Here is a 17292-nt window from a genome sequence, read left to right on the forward strand (position 1 = left end):
ACATGTTCCCAAAACAAATACAACCATGCGTCACTTAATGATGGGGATATGTTCTGAGAAACGCATCATTAAACATTAGAAATGCATCATTAAGTGATTTTGTTGTGTAATAACAGAGTGTACTTACACAAATCTAGATGGTACATACATATATATGGAAACCAAATGTCCCAGCACCATTACTGAATATTAATCATTTCCCCTGCTTGATCTGCAATGCCAATATCAAATGACATGTATCAGGTTTCTATATGCTTCATTATAATATTATGGGACCTCTACTGTATATGCTCCATCATTGACCAAATCATGATTATGTGGCAAATAATTGTACATGAATTTTCATGGCAGTTTTATTCATAATGGCCAAGAAACTGGACATAGCTTATTTATAGAAGAATGGACCAGCAAATTGTGGTATGTTCATATGTTAGAGTAGTATTCATTCAAAAGAAAGGAACAAACTACTGTTACATGAAATAACAAAAACCATTAGGCTAAGTAAAATAAGTCTTGTGCAACTGATAAACTGTTTGATCAGAGTTATATGAAATTGTGGAATATCCCAAACAATTTTATAGTGTTAAAAAGAAAGAAAGGAAAGGAAGGAAGGAAGGAAAGAAGGAAGGAAGGAAGATAAAGAAAGAGAAAGAAAGAAAGGAAGAAAAAGAAAGAAACAAAGAGAAAGAAAGAAAGAAAAAGAAAAAAAAGAAAGAAGGAAAGAAAAGAAAGGAGGGAGGGAAGGAAGGAAGGAAGGTTGCTTCTCATGTTCTCAGCAGCAGGGGAAGAATATATTGCAAAAGGGTTAGATTGATGATAATGGTCTGTATCTTGATAGGAATTTCAGATATGCAGGTACATGCATTTGTCAAAACTTAGTGAATGCACATGTAATATTTGTGCAATTATTTGAATGTATGGTTTATATCAAAATAGAAATAAAATCAAATATATTGAATTTAGTAGATGATATGCATGTTGAAGTACAAAGACAAAGTGAGGCCTGCTGTGGTGGCTGAGATGGGAGGATTCCTTAAGGTCAGAAGTCCAAGACCAGCTTGGGCAACATAGTGGGGCCTTGTTTCTACACAATAAACAAACAAACAAACAAATGAAGACAAAGAGAAATCATATCTGCAGTTTATTTTGAAATGAATTAAAATGTATATGGATTAGATGGATAGATAAGTGGATAGATGGATAGATATGTGATAAACCAATTACAATGATAGCAATAGAATCAGTGATGATATACGGAAGTTCTCTGTAAAATGTTGCCGTTTGAATATTCCCTTAAAAATTGTGAAAATTAATTTTATTTTGAATACTAGCAAGAAAAAAATGAACAATAAAATTTAAAAATATTTTACTATTACAGCAGCATTAAAAAGAAAATATTTAGGAATAAATTTAAAAAATATATACGTATAATATCACATACTGAAAAGTACAAAATACTGCTGAGTGAAAGAACTAAGCAAATGAAGACATACGCTTTGAGTCACCAGGGAAATGCAGACTTTAACAATGAGATACCAGTGTACAACTGCTACAAAGATTTAAAAAGATAGAAAACATCAAGAGTTGGTGAGGAATGGAGAGCAACTGGAACTCTCATATATTGTTTGTAAGAAGGTAAAATTTTACAAATTCTTTGGGAACATTTAGGCAGTTTAAACTTAAGCACACACTTACCATGTGACTCAGAAATTCTATTCCTAGGTGTCAACCCCAGAGAAATGAAAACACCTACACTAAGTCTTTTACCTGAATGTTCATAACAGCTTTATTCATAATACCACCAAAGTAAATATAACTCAATATTCATCAACAGATGAAGGTAAGCAAGTTATGTTTTATTTATAATACAGAACTATATTTTATTTTATTTTTTGAGACAGAGTCTCGCTCTGTCGCCCAGGCTGGGGTGCCATGGCGCGATCTCAGCTCACTGCAAGCTCCACCTCCCGGGTTCACGCCGTTCTCCTGCCTCAGCCTCCCGAGTAGCTGAGACTACAGGCGCCCGCCGCCACTCCCGGCTAATTTTTTTTTTTTTTGTATTTTTAGTAGAGACGGGGTTTCACCGTGTTAGCCAGGATGGTCTCGATCTCCTGACCTTGTGATCTGCCCGCCTCGGCCTCCCAAAGTGCTAGGATTACAAGGCTTGAGCCACCGCTCCCTTTTTATAACAAAATTTGTATCTGATAAAACATACAGAATATTGATATACATAACAACATGGATAATTATAAAAACAACAACAACAACAATAAACACAGAGTGAAGAACTCTAAACACAAATTTTATTCATAGAAATTCTAAAAAAGACAATAATTTACCATGAGAGTGCACCAGTGATTGTTTAGGGTCACGGTTAGGGACTTGATTGGGAAGGGCACAGAGGAAGTTTTTTGCATGATGGAAATGCTCTATAGTTGATTGTTGTAGTGGTTACTTAGGCTTATGCATTTGTGTTGAAAATGTCATTCTTCCTTCCAATCTCCATCTATGACCTAATCTCTTTCTAAACTTTTGCATGTTAGCAAATGATACCACCATCTACTTGATTGATTGAGCCTATATCCCATGCATTCTTCTTGACTATTTACTTATGTCCTACATCTAAAACACCACACAGTTTATGCTGTATTTTGAAAATATTATTTAATCTGTTCACTTCTCTTTCTTTGTAGTGCTACTCTTCTTCTAAGTCATCATTATCTCTAACCTAAATTACAGTAATAGCCTCCTAATTGGCTGTGGTCTTCTATTCTTGGATTCCATAGCTCATTGTTTACACAACAGCTAGAGTGGATGTAAAAAAATACCTAATAAATAAACAAATAATAATTCAACTTTTTTTGTGACCTACCTGGACCTCCTTGATCTGGCATTGCCTATTTCCCAGCCCCTTCTCCTTCTTTATTGTACTCTAGCCACACTGAGCCTCTGTCTGTATTCTGAATTTGCTGAGCTTGTTGCCATCTTTGGAATACTGTATTACCATTCTTTCTGTCATCACCCTTTCACAGTCTCATTGAATGGTTCTTTTCCATACTTCAGGTCTCAACGCAAATGTCTCCTAAGTAATGTCCACTTAGAGCATCCTTTTGAAATTAACTGCTTGCCTCTCGCCACCGCACACACCTCTTATTCTCTATCATGTCATCTGTTCTTTTTTATTTTACAGTATTTATTGCATTCTGAAATGACTTTTTTTTTTGTTTAATGGTTTATGTTTTCTGTCACTTGAATGAAAACATGTAGGATAATTGTCAGCCTTGTTTACTGCTGTATCTTGAGAGCCCAAAACAATGCTTTGCACAGAAGACTTTCATAAATATTTGTTGTATGAATAAACATTATGACTAGCACTTTGATTAAGTATAGGAAGAAAATCAGATGAGTATTTAAAAAATTATTATATTTTGTGATTATTAAAGTAATAATCACTGAAAAAAATTGAAAAATTTACAAATCATAAAAGGGCAATAAAACCACTATCTAGAGGTAAAATATGTACAATTTTGGTGACTGTCCTTCTTGTTTCTGTCTCTATCTTCCCTTCTGTCTCCCCATTTCCATCAAAAAGGATTATTCTGAATTACCACTGTTGGTACTTACCTATACATATCATGAATTTTTTTCAATTGATTAAATATTTATAGAAAGCATGATTTTTAATGGATGCATAGTAATCAATTCCAAGTTGGTATTTACCTGCTTTCTTATTGTTAAACATTAAAGTCTTTGTGCCTCATTTGCAGATTGGGATAATAAAACCCATCACTCTCTAGGATTATCATGAGGATTAAAAAAGTTTAATGATTGTTAATTGTTTAGAACAGCTCCTGGCACAGCACTGAATAAGAATGAGATGATGATAATAATTGTTAAGATTACTAATTTTTTAAGTTAGTTCTATAAAACTTTTTCTTTTTAGATCAAGCCATAAAATGTCATGAGAAGCATGGAACCCGAATAAGCCAATGGGCCTACTGTGAGTACCACATGTGAGGACAACATATGACAGACATATCAAGGACTTGTGTTTCTTACTTCTTCTTATTCTAGGGGCTATACTGACTGACTCTGAGATAGCTTGATGTAGAATATAATTATTAATAAGTAGTTCAAGCCTTTGAAGTGCCACATAAAATTCCAGAGGAATGTATCTCCAGGAGTCTCAATTTCCCAATTTAGTATATAATTAATTTAAGCTTCATAGAGGAGAAGTGATGTGGTCACTTTTAATATAAGGCATTCGTTGCTGGGGTTCTCATTTCTCTCATTGCCTGTCTCCTATAATATTTAGCTTCCTCTAAAACATTAATGCTCTATGAATGACTTAACATAAATATTTGAAGAAAGGATATTACTATATGGAAAGAATTATAACAATCCTGACTTTAACTCTTCTACTTTCTCTCTGTGGATGGCTTGTTTTGCTTTCTCAAGAACCCTCTTCTCATGAGGATTTAGTCTCAACAGTCACTATGTTGTCAGTAATAAGACTACTTTTCCCATCTTGGAGCTTCTGACCTACAGGCTTTTGGTATCCTCTAAAGACATTTTATATGTATGGTAAACCCAGATTCATGTTCTGATCATTGTCTGAAACCTCTCATTTATGACATTGAGTTCGTTGTTAATTATATGTATTTGGGGTAGAGTGTCATCTAGCTGATTGCTTGCTGCTTTCTCTATGGGCTGCTGAACACAAGTTTCATTTCATGGTTTTAGTAGCTGTAACCAGGAAAATGGATTAGTGAAAAGATAACAATCTAATGTAGCTCTATGTAGGAAATTGTATATGGTCCATTTTTCAAACAACAAGAGAAAAACAGAATCCCTGAATATAAGTACCTTCACAGGTACTTATATTTAGACTTACCATTTTAGAAGTGGTTTTAAGAGGACCCCATCCTCTGCCTGCAGGGATGAAACCTGTGGAAATCCATCCACCACACTATTCATGTTTAAGGGTTCAAGTGCTCAATAGCCACATGTGGGTAGTGCCTACTGTATTGGATGTTTCCGTCACCACAGAAAAATCTAGCAGATTCTAGGAGATTCATGGCTTATGTTTTTCTGTAAATAATTTGAAAAGCAAGTGAAAATTACTACTGATGTGGGGGTTGCTAATGGGCTAGCCTATGGAGGAGGGGGTCAGCAAGGCCATAGCTAGTGACAAAAGGAGGTGGAGGCAGTACATGAGCCCAAGAAAGTGGGCAATGAAAGTAGTGCTCACTAGGCGAATGTAGATACGTCGGATATTCTAGAGAGGCAGAATGATAGACCTGAGCTGAAGAATAAATTATGGAAGAAATCAAGATGTTGTCCAATTGCAAGTTGGATTAGTGATAGCTTTTCACAATTCCTTCAATAACCTTTATAGTGGGTTAAATAACTTTATATATTATATACATATACATATTTATAACATATAAAAATACTCTAGTCAAAATTCAAAAATAAAAGAATGAGCAACATGGGCATTCAACAGATTGTAAGACCGAATCTCTCACGTCATTCTTGGTTGTGGGATTCGAGACAGAATGACCATTGTCATTAAAAGGCTGGTTATGTACAAAATCAGAGCTTCAGACTGAGCACTAAGTGACCCTTCAGCAAATGCACTTGCAGCTGCATTGAGCTGGGGCCCAGTGAGATCTGAACAGAGGCTGTCTAGGCATTAACAGACAAGGAAGGAGTCAGGGAAAATATTATCCTGGAGAGGTAGCTTATGAGTGTAAGTTTCAGTCTGTGACACATGGGTGTTCCGAGCCTGGGAGCCGGCATTGTATGTTTCTCAACCAATGGGCAATTCCATGACTGCCTTGGGGCTGAAATGGTGGAGAATAAAAACAATTGCTAATTTATAAAGGGATACAATTCTGTTAGAACCATTTTAACATGTTCCTAAAAGGAAAAGTAGTACACTGTGTACTTTTGTCACCCAAATCAACGTACGCTCGCCATTTCCAGCTCCAACAATGATACCTTCTCCTTTTCTGAGTCAGAATGGGAGCTGGAATTTTCTATGAGGGTCATTCTGACCTTTATTCACCTCAGGCACAGACTGAGAAGAAACGAAAACTCAACTATATCTCAAAGTCTGTGGTTTGGTAAGTCTCAACCTTTTCCCACCATTTTTTGCTGGCCCTGCATTTACCATGTTACTACCAAATAATAATAAGAAGCAGCAGCAGCAGATCTAGATCATCTCAAGACTGAAGGTGCAGCTAGGGGAAATGGATCTGCTTCTAATGGATTTTCATACAAATCTCACACACTTCTTAGGGGTGGTGATTCCTATTTGGGAAACTTTTCTAGATTAGTGGTTTTATTTCTTGTTATTTTTAATTAGTCAAAAATGTAAACATAAAGAATTCTTTTCAATACTTAGAGACCTGGGTTTTAAATGAAACCTGATAATTTAGTGTGGTTTCCTCCATTTACTGAAATGCATAAGGAGAAGGTTCTTTTAGTTTGTTGAGATATTTACTCTATGATACTGTAGTCTTTAGAATGGGGACTGAGTGTTATCAAGAAGAAATCAAATGTTTAGCAACGATAAAGTGTGTGTGATGTGTTTCAGAAATTTTCATCTGAAATGACTAAAATATACACTAGCTTTTTAATTATAGAAAAATTTAAACATCTACCAAAGTAGAAGAAATAAGAAAACTCCATGTGCCTATCGTCCGGCTTCAACAATTATCAACATGTACAATATTGTTTCACCTACAGCCCTTCTCTCTATAGCCCTACCTCTCACTGTTTGAGTTTGCTGGAAATCCTAGAAATTATATCATGTCATCAGCATGCATATCTGAAGCATAAGGACATTTTTGTAACATCACAAGCTTCTAGTTTTAACTACAGAAAATACAGGATAGCACATTAAAGGGTGTCAAAAGAACACAATCAGCAAAATTCACAATCCTGAAAATTCTACATGGTGAAAACTCAGTTTCTTTAACAAATACATTACAATGGATAAAGTAAGATTAAGAGAAAACCTATAAGTGGAAGAGACTCAGACACACATTGATTCTAATCAACAATTATGAGACAATTAGGGAAATTTAAACAGTGGATGTTTGATGATATTAAATGATATTAAGAAATTACCACATACTTTCCCCCCTCTTTTTTAAAGGTAGGCAAGATAATGACTTTATGGTTGTGGCAAGAATGTAGTTTAATGCTTTGCCATTGAAAAGTAATATTAAATTCTCATCTATCTGGACAGGTTGATAACCCAGAATGATTCGTAACTGAAGAGCTGTGGGTAATTCTTCTTTCTGTGGTAATTTTCATTTACTAAATAGGAGAAAAGTGACAATGAAATATAACATAAAATAAGAAGTCCTGAGCTCGGAGGTAAACCTAATGACATCTGATTTCTTTTGTTTTGAGAAGCCAAGAGCTGGTATTTTTTTTTAAGAGTTAAAGAACAGTGCAGGGAAGCCATTGCTATTTAAGTGTTTTTTTTTTTTTTTTTTTTCTCTAATACATCTAGAAACAAACCTGGAGTTTAATAGTACTTCTCTGCTTGTATGAATTTTGCCTTATTAAAAGTAGAGGAACCTGTTATCTTGTGAATACAGTTTACACACCCTCCTCTGTCCTGCGGGGGTGACATAGGCAATTGAAAAAGGCACAGAGAAGATTTCTTGGGCTTTTTTTTTTTTAAAGCTTTCCACACCATGCCATATATTTAAATAACAGGCTAAGATGGGGAGTGATGAGTCTCTCAAGGAAATAAAGACGGTGCACTCATTAGAAGGCTCATTAAGAATAAAGTGCAGGAAGGGGGCTCTGAGAACAGACTCTCATCCTGGTATTTATTAGGACAAAGCACTCTCTTTAATGGGGCACCTAAAAAGCTCTCTGCTGCAATTATTATTAGGCATTTGTGCTTTTACTAACTTCTTGGGATCGACTTTGCCGTTCTCTCTCTGCCTTGGTAAACAGTTGACAACAACACCCTTGTGTTCCAGGCTCCTGTGGCAAATTCAGCTTCACTTTTCCTGTCTGTGCTCAGGAGTCCTGTGCTTCCAGTCTGTGAGGGCACTTGAAAACTGGACCTCCCTTCAGAGCAAATTGAAGGATGTCAGCACACTTTATTGCTTATTTCTTCTCCTGAGTCCTTCTTTTTTTCCTTCATTGTAGATACAACTCAACTCGTTAGCTCCCTTTTTTTCTCTCTCCCCAAAGGCAGCTGTTGGCAAACTCTTGGAAGTATCAAATAATACAACTAGTAAAGAGTTGAAGCCTTGTGGCCCACAGGATCTCCGTTGCATGTGGTAGTGCAAAAGCAGCCACCAACCATACATAAATAAATGTGTATGGTTGTACTTCAATAAAATTTTATTTACAAAAATAAGTGGTGGCCAGGTTTGGCCACAGGCTGTCGTTTGTTAACTTGCATTATAATGTTCTAAAAGGGAAGTTCTCATTCCACTTATGAAATAAAAGTAACCATGTAGTATTTTCAGAGTTTTAATTTTGTTCATATGATGGTTCATCATTTAAATTTTGAGATGGAGTTTCATTCTTGTTGCCCAGGCTGGAGTGCAATGGCACAATCTCGGCTAACCGCAAACTCCTCCTCCCAGGTCCAAGCGATTCTCCTGACTCAGCCTCCTGAGTAGCTGGGATTACAGGCATGCACCACCACACCCAGCTTATTTTGTATTTTTAGTAGAGAAGGGGTTTCTCCATGTTGATCAGGCTGGTCTCGAACTCCTGACCTCAGGTGATCTGCCTACCTCGGCCTCCCAAAGTGCTAGGATTACAGGCATGAGCCACCACTCCTGGCCCGTCATTTAAGTTTTTAATGCTAGCTATGTGCCAGGCTTTGTGCTAGGTACTGAGAATACAGAATCATAAAACCCAAGAAGATTACCATCTTTTAAACAGTTGGACAGACAAGCAAATAGCTACAACGTGATCTACTTAGTGCTATAATAGACACGTGGGTTTTTGAGACTGTATGTTAAGGGAATGGAAGGATTCCTGAGACTTAAAGCATTAAGAAGATTTTACCAGGCAGTGGGCATATTGAGAGGAAACAGCCTAGGAAAATGCATAGAGACCCAAGAAAATATACCTGTTCCTGGGCCTTTGAGAATTTGAGTGTTACTGTAGCACCAGTATGTGTACTGGCTTTAAGAAAGGAGGCAGCAGGCTTGGGAGGAGGAATTATTTAGGAGAACAGGAGGCTGGGCAGGAAGGAAAGTCTTATGCTCTGTGCTAAGGTGTTAAGCTTTTATTCTGTAGGATATGGGTGCCATTGAACAATTTTCATCATAGGAATGCCACAGTCAGGTTTCCCTGCTAATTGCTGGGAAAGAATGTGAAAGAGGCAATCCTTAAGTCCTTAAAGGCTTTGACTGTTCCTCTGGAAAGCTGTCAAAAAGAAGCAAAAGTTTCCAGAACTTGGATGTAGAAAACCAGGAAGGCAACTTAAATAGTATGAATATCTTTCCTGTTCACTTTCCATTTGAGCTCCCGGGGCCAACTGCGTTAGCAGTGGCTGGTAAATGTTTGTTTGCTGCAGAAAGGAATAAATCTCACTTAGTTCAGTGACAAGAGGAGGATAATCATTTGGGCTAATAATTATAAGATCTATAGTGAATAGCTTCCTTCTGAGTATGATTTGAGGGCTACTAGGGTAGGGCTACTACCCTTGCCCTGAAATGACGTCCATCCAGCTTCTGCAGCATCTAAAATTACACAACTGGAGATTTGACTTCTTCAGGTGAGCGTTGCCCTCTCTAGGAAAGGTATTTTAAGATGCAAATACTCCTAGGAAACGTGATATATGATGTCAATCATAACCTAGTGTGAATGAGGATATAAATCTACAGAGACTCAGGAAAACATAGACCCCTGAAAAGGAGATTAGGAGAAGACTTTTAAAATAAGTAAAAGACTACATAACCAAGGATGCAGAGAGCAAAGGACAAAGACTAACTGCCTCCTTCTCAATATGGCCTAGGGCAGCGTTGAGCGTAGTAAGGTGGACAAGGACAGGCATAAAATAGCAACTGATTAATAAACATAGGCAAGAGAAGTGTGTATTTTTCAGACTCAATGGAATTTTCACTGGTTAATAATTCCAGAGCCAATTTGTAAAGCTGTCTGAGAGTGTTCAGTCTGTGTGAGGCAGACACAGGAAAGGGGAGGGAGACAATTAGGAGGTAAAAGATGCTTCAGACAAGGAATGGGCTGCAAGTGACAACTGAATGAACCCCCTCTCTCACTTCTGGCAGCACTTATTCTTTTCCCAACAAGCTCGTACTTGCTGCTTTGTCTTCTGAATGCAAAACTAAAGTGCCTGGGTGAATAAACAAGAACTCTTGATCAAGGAGAGACAGTGCCCAGCTTCTCTGGGCTTGGTGTCTGTTCCTGTGTGAGACCCATTGATTGGAAGCTGGTGAGAGATGAGGGCACATTGCCTCCTTGATGACAAAGCAACCAAGTCTGGGACCACAGACTGAACTCATCAGAAATTGTCCATCTACTTCTGGCGGCATGATGTGAACCTAAGAAATACAATTCTGAAGCAGATGCCTGCCTAGAGAAGGCCGAAAAATAACCTCAGGGTTTCTTGATTAATTCATTCATGCATTGAACATTTAACCGCATTTACTGCAGACCCACTCTGTGTGCATGTCCTGATTAGATGCTGAGGACATTCAAAGGCACATGCTGCGATTACTATAACACAAAGCAGGTGCACAAGAGTGACGGAGAAGTATGTGAAATAACACAGAAGCAAGGTTATCGTCTGAGCATAAACAAAGGATAAATAAAAGCTGATACTCCTCAACTGCAGAGGCAACCTAAGAGATGGTACAAGTTTGAAAGAAGAGTCTATGTGATAACTTGATGCGCCTAGCAATGTGATTTGAGGTAATATGAGCAAGTCTGACCGGAATGTAATTGAGGAAGTTGAAACCAGGGCCAGCCATATAGTTGCCAGGTCCTGTGCAAATCAAAAATGCAGGACCCCTTGTTCAAACAGCAGGAAATAAAGGGCATTTTAGTGCCCTTAAAGGTACTAAAGTATGAAACATATTTCTTACGTAGTGTCTCTCCTGGCCTGTCTTTTTCTTGTCTTTTTGTATTTAATGTTATGCTCCTTGGGAACAGGGCTACATGCTGGCTGAGTGCAGGTCGTCACATATGCCCAGGGCTCTGACCCATGACTCAGCACGTGACAGCACAAGACTCACCATCTGCCAGGTTTTGTGCCCCACCAGCCACCCCACAGAGGCACCCTGTGACATCGAGGGTGGGGAAGTCAATCTCCACTTCCTGTGTGTCTGCACCTCAGCCCATCAGACAGGTGTCCCCCAAAGGATTTCACCCTTCATTCAGGGACATACTGTATTTAGATGGGTGTGGACAAGAAACTCATCCCCATTTCCTCTACTGGGTCAGTGCTTCCATCCCTCAGCTGCTCTGAGCATTGGACCCTTCTCCAGAGTGCTGTTCGCAGTCAGTGGTGCTGCCTTGACAAGAGATGCCTAGGAAGTCATGCATCCCCTCACCTCAGGATTGGGGTGGGGTGGGGGGTAGGGAGCTAGCCTGCAGACAATTATTGACTGATATGGGGTTGTCATTGTGCTCAACATAGGACAACTCTGAGGCACCATTTGCATGCTGGGCTAGACCTCCCATGGACTCAGGCCGGCATTCTCCAAGTGAACCCTTATCGTTGTCTAGCTTCTTTTCCCACCGTATCCTGATTCTCTCTCTCCTTCAAGTCTCACCTGAAAACACTCCCTAATTAAATCACTTGCACAGGAGCCTCGGTCTCAGATTCCGCTTCTAAGGAAATTCAGCTGAGACAAAGTGAAAACGGAATCAGATGTGCTCATAGTGGGGCTGGGGTCATGTTGCAGGATTAAATAGATAGTCGGAATAGCCTTCATTGAGAATGTAAGCCTTTCATCAAAGACCTAAAGAGGATGAGAGAAATAACCAAGAGTAGAAACATTCCAGGCAGAGGGCACAATTAGAGTAATGGCTCTATAGTAGTAAGAATAATACACACTGCCACACCTCCCACTGCCAGATTAGATGTCTTAATCTGCAGAACTTGTGAATATGTTAAGTTACACAGTGAAGGGAAATTGATGTTGCAGATGAATTAGGGTTGCTAAACAGCTGACTTTAAGATAGAGAAATAAGCCTGGATGATCCAGGTGAGCCCAGTGTAATCACAAGGTCCTTAAAAGTAGAAGAGAAAGGCAGAAAAGGAGGTTGGAGGAAAGTTTGACCCCAGAAGAAAGGCATGGAGATGTAACACTGCTGGCTTTGATGACAGAGGAATAGGATGTGAGCCAGAGAATGTGGATGTCTCTGGAAACTGGAAATGGCAAGGACATGGATTCTCTCCTAGAGCCTTCAAAAGGAGATACCTTGATTTTAGCCCAGTGAGACTCACGTTAGACTTCTGACCCACAGAATTGCAAGGTAACACATTTCTGTTGTTTCTAAGCCAATAATTTTGTAATGATTTGTTATGGCAGCCATAGAAAATGAATACAGGCCCTAAGGCAGAAGCATACCTGATATGTGAGATGACCAGTAAGGAGGTGTATTAGTCCGTTTTCATGCTGCTGGTAAAGACGTACCGGAGATTGGGCAATTTACAAAAGAAAGGGGTTTAATTGGAGTTACAGTTTTACCTGGCTGGGGAAGGTCTCAGAATCACAGCAGAGGGTGAAAGGCACTTCTTACATGTCAGTGGCAAGAGGGAATGAGGAGGAAGCCAAAGTGGAAACCCCTGATAAACCCATCAGATCTCATGAGACATATTCGTTATCATGAGACTATCACAGGAAAGACCGGCCCCCATGATTCAATGACCTCCCCCTGGGTCTCTTCCACAACATGTGGGAATTCTGGGAGATACAATTCAATATGAGATTTGGGTGGGAACACAGCCAAACCATATCAGGAGGCTACCATGACTTGAATGAAGGGAGTGAGAGGAGCAGTAGGAAAGGAGGGTAGCGAGGTGTGGTGGACCAGGCTGTGGAGGGCCCCATGGGTCATTGCAAGCAAGCAGGGAGGTGTTTATTCTGAAGTGAGGAACCAGAGCACAGTTTTGAGTGATGAAATCTGACACAACTGTTAACAGATTCCCTATGACTGTTATAAGACTAGGCAGCAGCGAGCAAGGGAGACCTGTTAGGAGGCATTTGCAATCATACAGGTAAGATATAATGGTAGCAAGAATCAGGAGGATAGCAGGGGAGGTGGTACAAAGTAAATACATTTTGAAGATAGTGCCAGCAGGATTTTCTGCTAGGTTGAATGTGGGAGTGTGAGAGAAAGGGCAGGCAAGGGCTGCTCTAAGGATTTTTTCTTGAGCAACTAGAAGAATGAAGCTGCTATCAATAGAAAGGGCTTGAAAGTAGAGCTGGTTTTGAATGTGGAGCATGAGACTGGGTATTCTTTCGAACTTGTTTCACTGGAGATGTCTGTTCTAGCCAAGTGAAGGTGTTAAGTAGGCAGCTGAGGATACAGTTCTGGAGTCTGTAGACATTTGAACTGTGCACAGACATTTGGGAAGGTCCATCATACAGATCCAACTTAATGCCACGGAACTGAGTGACATGACCATGAGAATGAGGGGACAAGAGGAACAAGAAGTGAGCCTGAAGGAAGGCCAACATTAAGAGGTTAAAGAGAGATAAAGGAGACTGAAATGGGGTATATAAGGTAAGATTAGATTCAGGAGAGTGCGTGGTCCTAGAAGTGAAGAGAAGAAAAAGTAACAGAAAGATGAACTGCATAAAATACGTCAAGAAGACAAGGATTGGTCAGCTACCTAGTAATAAAGTTATGGGAAACCTTGATGAGAAGAGATTAATGAAATGATGAGGAGGAGAGCTTAATTGGAGTAGGTAGAAGAGAGAATGGGAAGAAAAACTTGGAGTCAGCAAGAATAGATAAGGATTTGTGGAAGTTTTGAAATCTGCAGGCATACTGGCAGACGGGAAACCCAGGGGACAGTGGATGTTGCAGCTGGAGCCTGAAGACAGTCTAGAGGCAGAATTCATCCTCCTCAGGGGACCTCAGTCTTTGCTCTTAAGGCTCTCAACTGATTAGATGAGGCCCACCCACATTATGTAGGGTAATCTGCTTTACCCAAATTCTACCAATTTGAATGTTAATTATATATAAAATACCTTCATAATAACATCTAGACTGGCGTTTAACCAAAAGCTAGGTATCATGGCCAAACCAGTTTAACACATAAAATCAGTTATCACAGCCATGGTGAAGAAAAGTTGTGTTTTTTTTTTTAATGATGAGGATAGATTTGTATATCAATGAAAATAATCCATGAGAGAGAAAAATATCTGATAATGTGGGAGAGAGAGAGACTAGCTAGAAGACTGTCCTTGAGAAGGAAAGAAGGATGGGATCTAATATGTGGTGGAGGGATTGAGTTTAGATAAAGCTAGTTCATCTGCTATAACTGGCAGGAGCATACAGTCTTCAAATACAAATGCTGCTTAGTGAGAGGAGTTCTTCGGATTGCTTCAAGGATTTCTAATTAAGAAGGAAGCAACATCATGGGATAAAGGCAGAACAGAAGATGATGTAGTGGGAGATTGAGGAAACTGAAAGTGTCTAAAATAATCCAGTTGGAAAGTGACAAAGTGAATGGACCAGGTATATAGTGTGCTTGCCTGGAAGTACAGAGGCTCACTTGAAATTTGTGGTCACGAATTTACACTGGTATCAGTCAGTGTGGACAGCCATAGGGCTGTCAGCATGACTAGGCAGAGAACTGTAACGTTGTTGAGTATGATGAAAAGAGTGATGGCAAGGGAGGTAAGGGGGTCAAGGGTATATATAAGAAAGTGATTATAGTATTTGGCTAGGGAATATAAATGGAATAGGTAGGGAGCCAGTGGAGGGAGGGAATTGGGGTGGGGGTATAAATGAGTTGGGAAAACCCAAGTGATAAAAATGTAGAGCCAGCAAATCTGTAGAGATAGTAAAAAGATGAGGTGGTTGCCAGGGTTGAGGGAGAACAAATAGATGGAAAACAGGAGATTTATTTTTAGGGAAGTGAAACTATTACAGATGATACCATAATGGTAGATAGTGCCATTATACATCTGCCTATACAATGTATAATATGCAACACCAAGAATCAACCCTACATAGATAGACTGTATTTAGTAATAATGTATCAATATCAGCTCATCAGTTTTAACAACTGTACCACAAAAATAGATGATGATAATAGAAAAAAACTTGGGAGTTGGTATAGAGGAACTCTGTACTTTCCACTCAATTTTTCTATAAATCTAAAACTGCTTTAAAAAAGGTGTTTTTTTTTTTAAATTGTAGGACTGAGTATAATTCTCCATGAGACTACTTTATTTTTTTTCTGCATCCACTGCAGCAAATAGAACAAAGCCAGACACATTAGATAATCAATAGTGAGTTAAACACAGTTCCATTAAATTCAACGTTGTTTCCTTTAGATTAAAGGAAACAATCAACAGTAAAGAAACAACCTTCAGAATGGGAGGAAATATTTGCAAACTATTCATTAGACAAGGGACGGAATATACAAGGAACTCAAACAATTCAACAGCAATAATAATAATCTCACTAAAGTGGGCAAAGGATCTGAAAAGATATTTCTCAGAAATGAAATAGAAATGGCCAACAAATGTATGAAAAAAGGCTCAACATCATTAATCATCAGGGAGATGCACATCAAAACCACAATGAGCTATCATCTCACCCCAGTTATTACGGCTATTATCAAACACAGAAAATAACAGATGCTGGTGAAGATGCAGAGAAAAGGGAATTCTTAAGCATTGTTGCTTGGAATGTAAATTAGCATAGCCATTATAAAGGCGGTCCGGAGGTTCCCAAAAAATTAAAAATAGAACTATCATAGAATAGTAGTCCAGTTAAAACTAGAACTATCATATGACAAACATTGCATGTTCTCACTCATATATGGCAGCTTAAAAAGTTGATTTCATGGAGATGGATAGTAGAATGATTAGTTACCAGAGGCTGGGAAGGGTGTGGGGGATGGCGAGGAGGAGAGGATGAAAAGTTGGCTAATAGCTACACGTATACAGTTAGATACATGGGATAAGTTCTAATGTTCAAAAGCACAGTAGAGTAACTATAGTTAAAAACAATGTATTGTATATTTAAAGACGGCTTGGAATGTTCCCAACACAAATGATGAAAGCTTCAGATGACAGATCCTAAATACCCGACTTGATCATTACAATATTCTATGCATGTATCAGTATATCCATGTATCCCATGAATATGTACAAACAGTATGTATCAACAAAAGAATTATAAAAATATACTTATCCAGCAAATCCAATAATAGCAATAAATAATTGTAACATTGAATTTTTAAAACATAGGGTCATGGTGTTAAAAGTGAATAAGTAAGTAAAAGTAAATAAACCTTTTTAAAAATTAATTTTTGGGTTAGAGAGGCCACACACTTCTTTGTTGGTTTTCAAGTTGGGAAAATGATAAAATTTGAATGTTTAAGGGAGGAATGTCAAGGGAGGCAGTGAACCTGGAGGAAGACACAATTCCCAAGCCTTGGTCTTCCCATTCAAAGGAAAAGGTACTTTTGATACCTTCTATACAACCTCTCTCTAACAATCTATAAGTCATAGACTGGGATTATAAGAATTTATCTGAGGCCTAAGAAAAGGACCTACTGAGGCCATGTGATTACCAAACTCTCCAATTCCTTAGTGAAAGGTGTACATTGCAATTTTACCAAATACTGTATGTGCCTCTTTCTTTACTAGGATTTAATGATGAGGTAGTTTTACTTGAATGATGTAGCTGGTTTAAACATTTTCCGTAACAAGCTCTCTAAATGCTAAATTCTGTGAAATTCCCACTTGGCTTAAAATAAGAAAAGACATGATCGTCATGATGGTAATGGTAAAGGACCTTACATTTTACTGAAAGAGATCATTGTGAATGCAGTCCTTAAGTGATCAAAATGTATTAAAAGGCTTATAGCATGTGTAATAAAGTTACGTTAACTAATTAAATAATTTTAGATGCAATTAACTTGTTCTTTCATAAAATTGTTAGAAAATATTTTCTCAAGCGTTTGGTTCTTTATTCAGAAATCATTGTATTTCAAAAATTAAATGGTGGAGATGATAAATTAATAGTGGCATTAGATGCATATTAAGTTATCTCTATTATCCACACACACAGGCATGTTAG

Source organism: Trachypithecus francoisi, unplaced genomic scaffold (assembly GCF_009764315.1).
Source record: "Trachypithecus francoisi isolate TF-2019V2 unplaced genomic scaffold, Tfra_2.0 Lachesis_group10, whole genome shotgun sequence".
NCBI lineage: Eukaryota > Metazoa > Chordata > Mammalia > Primates > Cercopithecidae > Trachypithecus > Trachypithecus francoisi.